A 6,000-nucleotide genomic window follows, 5' to 3' on the forward strand; every position below is an offset into this window, starting at 1 on the left:
AACCATAAAGATGACTACGGTCTTTATGGGTCAACCCACAGCCAAAAGATGGATGGAATTACTGGGAATTGGTGGGAAGGAGTTTAGCTCCAGAATTCAAATTCTATTAGATTATATCGCACTTTTATTCAAGCAATGTCAGCCTCGTATATTTCATTTGATTCTAATTTGATGCTAAAAGAAGCCACAGGACTTAAATGGTTTCTTGTTGAATTTGTGACGACAACTATGATATCACTAATCACTTCTGAGTAAGCTGGGTGTTTAGACTCCAGGGAGAATGGATCCCTGACCTCTTTCCAAGTGCAGGCTGTAGCTGGTATAAATAACAGACCTATGTACCTGCGGCAGACAAAAATGGAACTGCAGTCCTAGTTACAAACGTCAGAGAAAAATCTATTGAGACAAGCGGCAGGGGGCAACACAAAGATCATTAAGTTAAAAGGGTCTGTCACACTCCTCACCCCACATGGCTTTGCTGAGAATGTGTCGCAAAGCATTTTGGTCTCATTTGGAAGCCTTGAAGGTTTCCGATTTAGCATGTACTGAGAGTTTAAGGGGAAAAAATCCACCTCCATGAATTTTCATGCAATGAGTAGGCTTAAAAACTGAACCCCTACAGATTTAACCCATCATATCACAGAATCCTCCAATTTAAGATGCTCTCAGGAGACCCACAATGTTATGTAATAGTTTCTAAGGAGTTGAAAGTTTCACGTTTTTCTCCCCCAATAATTACACAATTAAGATATCTACAAAATGGAAAGACAGTATTTTTCTAGGCTCTCACGACGTTGTAGGTATGGACAGAAAATTGTCCCCTGTCATATAAGTAAACAAAGGATGTTGCAGCCACCAAGCCCTCAGCCACTGCAGCCGCCCCCAGCTGTGCACCCTGAGGGGATTCAGGATGGAGAAAAGCAGGGTACTGGCCCTCAATAGGTAAGGTGCGTATCAAAGGAATGATTTCAACGAGACCACACTCTTGCATCTTCCCATACATAGAAAGTGCTAAATTCATTAGCTTGAGATGTCTGGTTTTTCTTTAAATAACAGTAATCTTTTCAAACTCTCAAGGTAATAGGCTCTACACTGTTTCTTGTCTCCCAATCAGCTTCACGCAAAGGCAGAAGTGAACTGCCTGCTCCTTTTGCCCATGGTCAAAGGAAAGTAAGGAAGAGAATATGACATCTCTCTTTGGTTGTGAGTTTTCTTGCATATACTCTCTATATGTCTGTCCTCACTGCTTTTCAATTAAGTACCATTATTGTGCTTGTTGCAAAAATAAAAATGCTTGCACTAAAAAAACAAGACAAAAAAAAACAAAAACACCCCCCAAAACAGTACTCTTTTAATGTTCCAAGTACCTAGTTGCAAAAATTCCTATATATCCTGGCTCCTCCCAGGTTTAAGTCCTCAGGATGCCTGCCTAATAAAACATAATTCTCAACTTTTAGGTTGTGCATTTTCTTCAGGCGACATAGGTAAGATATTCAAATTAGATTAGCAATTGAGTCATGCCATGCATTTCGATATGTATGAGGTACTCTATGACATTTCATTATGTCATACATTTCCAGGTGTATCGTTACTGGTGTCCATGTCAAGAATCGGCAAATCACCTCTTCCTGTGCCAGAGCGCGTGCAGTTCTCAGTGAATTTTAAGAGAGAAAAATAGATTTTTGTAGCATCATTAAGAAAATAAACCACCAGATTTTTTTATACCAGTCTATTATATATGTCCTGTTAAGTTAGTGGATGAAGCAAATAAAGACATTTTGTACCACCGTTTGATCAGTTCTGTTCACTGAGATTTACTTTAAGAATGAGTTTTATAGTTCAAATAGGAAAATTTAAAATCTCTCCTCCATCTTTCTGCAGGAATGTGTCATTTTTAATCATTCGTCACTGAACCCTTCCACCCAAGCCAGTTTTCCAAAATCTAACCATTGTGAAGGGAAACACTTCTTAAAAACTAGGTTATAATTTAATATCTTCTTTAAATACTCAGAGCCATTTAAATGAGTGTTTCCCAAAATGTATTGTCGGGCACACTAATCCCACTGGGTGTGATTTGATACCTGAAATATCTTGCATAACACCTATTAAAACCCTGTGGAATTGCTGCTTCCATAGATACATTTTAGCAGATGCTAACTTATTATCTTTAAAAGATAATGGAATTTCAAGAAGATACAATATATGCACAATAGAACGCATACATCTTAAGTATGCAGCTTCATGAATTAGGACAAACAGATGTATCCATGGACGCATCAACAGAATAAAATATAAAATATTTCCATCATCCCAGGAAGGTTCTTCCTGGCCACTTCCAAAAAATTTTATATCTCAAGATAATCGTGGCTTAGTCTCACCTGATCTTGAACTTTGTAGAATCACCCAGTAGGTATTCTTTTATATCTGCCTTCTTTCATGGAACAAAATGTTTCTGATGGACGTTTAGGCTTCCTTCCAGTTTAATTTCATGTATTCTTGATAACTCGGCATCACAATCATGGAGATCATTGACCGTATGGTGTGCTGGTCAACTCTAAGAAGGATACATTTAAGGATAGTTTTTGTACCATCATGTTAATCCAACTAACTGAAACTGAATTATCTAACTGTGTCTGATTTTAATATGGTGAGAAGCTATAATATGAAGCAACTCAAGGAAGTGGACACAATGTCAAAACGGTCCAAAGTAAAGTGGAACCCAGTTAAAACTACTTACAATAGACATGTTATCTATTGGTTCAATACTCTTAAACAGAACTTGGTAGACAGTCTAAAATGCAACATCAACACGACAAAAAGACAGCCCATCACTCTGGTACCCACCAGGAACCAAAGAAAGAATCCACTGGTATCAGATTCTACCTAAGATTTCTACCTAAGAAACATCCAGCTTTAGAAAATTCTGTTTGAGCATTCAGAATTGTACATGATTCTTATAACAACTTCATGACAACTAAGGTCATGAAAAATTCTTATGCCTGGAAATCATTTTCCTTAAAGCACAGGGATTCAGTAAATGCTGGTAAGATGTCATTTCCATTGTGAATCTTTGCTGGTAGTTTTCCCTTTAAGTTCTTCTTTCTCTCAAATTAAGAAAGGCAGCTTGGGGCTTCCCTGGTGGCACAGTGGTTGAGAATCTGCCTGCTAATGCAAGGGACACGGGTTCGAGCCCTGGTCTGGGAAGATCCCACATGCTGCGGAGCAACTAGGCCCGTGAGCCACAACTACTGAGCCTGCGGGTCTGGAGCCTGTGCTCCTCAACAAGAGAGGCCGCAACAGTGAGAGGCCCGCGCACCGTGATGAAGAGTGGTCCCCGCTCACCGCAACCAGAGAAAGCCCTCGCACAGAAACGAAGACCCAACACAGCCAAAACTAAATAAATAAATAAATTTATTTAAAAAAAAAAGAAAGGCAGCTTGTTCCTCTGAGGATAATTTACTTTCTGAAGGAGGCATTCTTAACCACCGATCCATATATGAGTTGAAAATCCCGGAAATTGTGTTATGTGCAAAGGCACATATGCGCATTTTTCTGGTCAAGGTCAATCATTTTGATAAGATACTCGTAGGTGTTTGTGACTCAAAGGACGCTAATAATTGCTGCTTAAATAATGATATCTTATCTAACCTTGCCGATACCTTCAGAAATGTCAGAAAAAAATAATTGCTTATAATTCGGGGAACCACGAAGTTCTTAAATTAAAGAAGGGTGATTCCTGTTTTCAAATGGCAGCAAAAATTTTTGTAAAAGCAAAGTTTTCATCTTCTGATAAATCCTTTCAAGGTTCAGACTGTTCAAAAACTAAGTAGAAAAATTAAAGAAAACAAAAAGCGCTTGCCAATTTTTGAATCCATGCAATTGCACAACTATGGTTTCATACTTTCTAATCACAAAGATGTACAAAGTGCATTCATATGTGATTTACATCGGGACAGAGTAGAAAAGTTGTACTCATAGATGTCCTTTTAGGAAAGCATAGAATAGTTTCATTAATATTATAATATCATACTTGGCAGGGGGTATTAAAATATTTTTCAGTTTAATTTTATTTCTAAGAGCTGGTTTACTCTGTCAGTCCACTGACTTAGGATGAAGATGGTTACATTTCTATCTGGTCTTTGCAAAAATAACAAGTGAGAACATTTGGGATTACAGATCTTATTTAAAGAACTGTATCACTTGAAGCTGAAATTAAATATGTTAATGGTTTATTTTACACAAATCAAAGTTGCATAAATAATTCCATATTAACATATGTACAAGTAATTTGCTCTTATTGACCCTGATGGGCTTATCAACTCTCATAAATGTTGAACCACTTATTGGACACATACACAGTTTTTTTTTTTTAAATCATGAAAGCGTAAGAAGTCTTTGATTGAATTCAATCTGGGGTGAAGGAAACCACAATATTAAAATTGCATTTTAAAATTTCCTGACTAGAAAAAAAAAAAAATTTGAAAACAGGGATAACCCTGAATCCTTTGGTCACACAAGCCCCAGGGCCAAAATAATGGGTTGATTTCGCTAGAACAAACGGTACTTATTTAGATGCTCCTGAAGCATTCCAAATGTTTAAGAAACTACATGCAACATGTACTTCGGAGGAGCCAAGTCTCATTTGTAACCAAAAGCGGGGGGAAAAAAAGGATAAGCCATCTCATTCTGGAATAACAAGCTTCTTCTGATATGACCACGCTTATGTCTGTAGCCTTACCTAGCTCCCTTCTGGAGCAACTAACTTCTGTCTCAGCCATGCCAGTAGGCCAAGGCACACAACTTCATTCTTGAAAAGAATGTCATACGGATGGGCTCCCTTCTCCTTGTGAATTCACTGTCATTCTTCAAAACACACTTCAGGTTTCTTTCTTTTTTTTTTTTTTTTGCGGTACGCGGGCCTCTCCCTGTTGTGGCCTCTCCCGTTGCGGAGCACAGGCTCCAGACGCGCAGGCTCAGCGGCCACGGCGCACGGGCTTAGCTGCTCCGCGGCATGTGGCATCTTCCCGGACCGGGGCACGAACCCGTGTGCCCTGCATCGGCAGGCGGACTCCTAACCACTGCGCCACCAGGGAAGCCCCACTTTAGGTTTCTCACTCCATTAGCTGTGCCCTGATCCCCTCTACTATCCCACTCCAAGCTTGGTTAGACGACATTTCTGTGTAGTCCATTCACACCCAGATGCACATAAATGACAGTATTTTCTATTTCGTATTTCAACTCTTTTTTGGCTCCTAACCTTTACATCGTATATGGCTTGAAGGCGGTCCCTGTGTTTTTCATCCTTACATACATGGTGCTCAACACAATGTCTGGCCATATACTGTTTTCCACCATGAGTTTAGAAAATGAACAATAACTTCATTGATATCTTCCTTTTATAGTTTAAGAACATTGAGGATACTTAATTTCTTTGAAATTTATTTTGTTTTTGGAAAAGCTGTTTCTGTTAATCAAATCCATATTTATTGACTGTGAGAATTTTACCTGCATTAATAATCCTTGAAATAAAATGACCCTAAGCTGAATGGGTTTTTTTGAAATATTGATAATTTGAGTTGCAACAATATCTGAATTATAAATTAGATGCTTTCTTAAAAATATATTAAGAAATTGAATTGTTTTAAGGAAAGACCTAATTGTGGACAATTTTTTAAAACTTTTTCTTCCTTTCTTTGCTCCTACCCCACTCACTCTGTCTTGTGGTTTCTTGTATTCAAGTGAGTTTATCCCATTGTCTTATTTTCCATTTCATAGATTTGCATCCTCTATCAGGTTCTTGATACTTGAATTTTCAATTATTGCATAAATGCTTTCACTCATCTCTCTGCATTTTGTCTCACTTTCCTTTAGTTCATCTCAAAATATGTATTCCTTTCTACGCAACACTCCAATGTTTAAGAGCTTCAATTAGTCCTCGTTATAAAATTCCTTCCTTTCAAGACTCCCAGCAATCTGGACTCCAGGAACTTGTCTCAACTT

General features: G+C 38.2%; 1 long non-coding RNA gene across 1 annotated transcript in view; it reads right to left on the reverse strand.

Moving 5' to 3' along the window:
- LOC307180458 overlaps positions 1-2,473 on the reverse strand; it is a 40,730-nt gene extending 38,257 nt beyond the window's left edge. The window contains exon 1 of the long non-coding RNA XR_013825738.1: positions 2,379-2,473. This is a non-coding gene — a long non-coding RNA (uncharacterized lncRNA). The remainder of the gene's footprint in view (positions 1-2,378) is intronic.
- Positions 2,474-6,000: the final 3,527 nt, after the last annotated feature.

Source organism: Stenella coeruleoalba, assembly GCF_951394435.1.
Source record: "Stenella coeruleoalba genome assembly, chromosome: X".
NCBI classification, from domain to species: domain Eukaryota; kingdom Metazoa; phylum Chordata; class Mammalia; order Artiodactyla; family Delphinidae; genus Stenella; species Stenella coeruleoalba.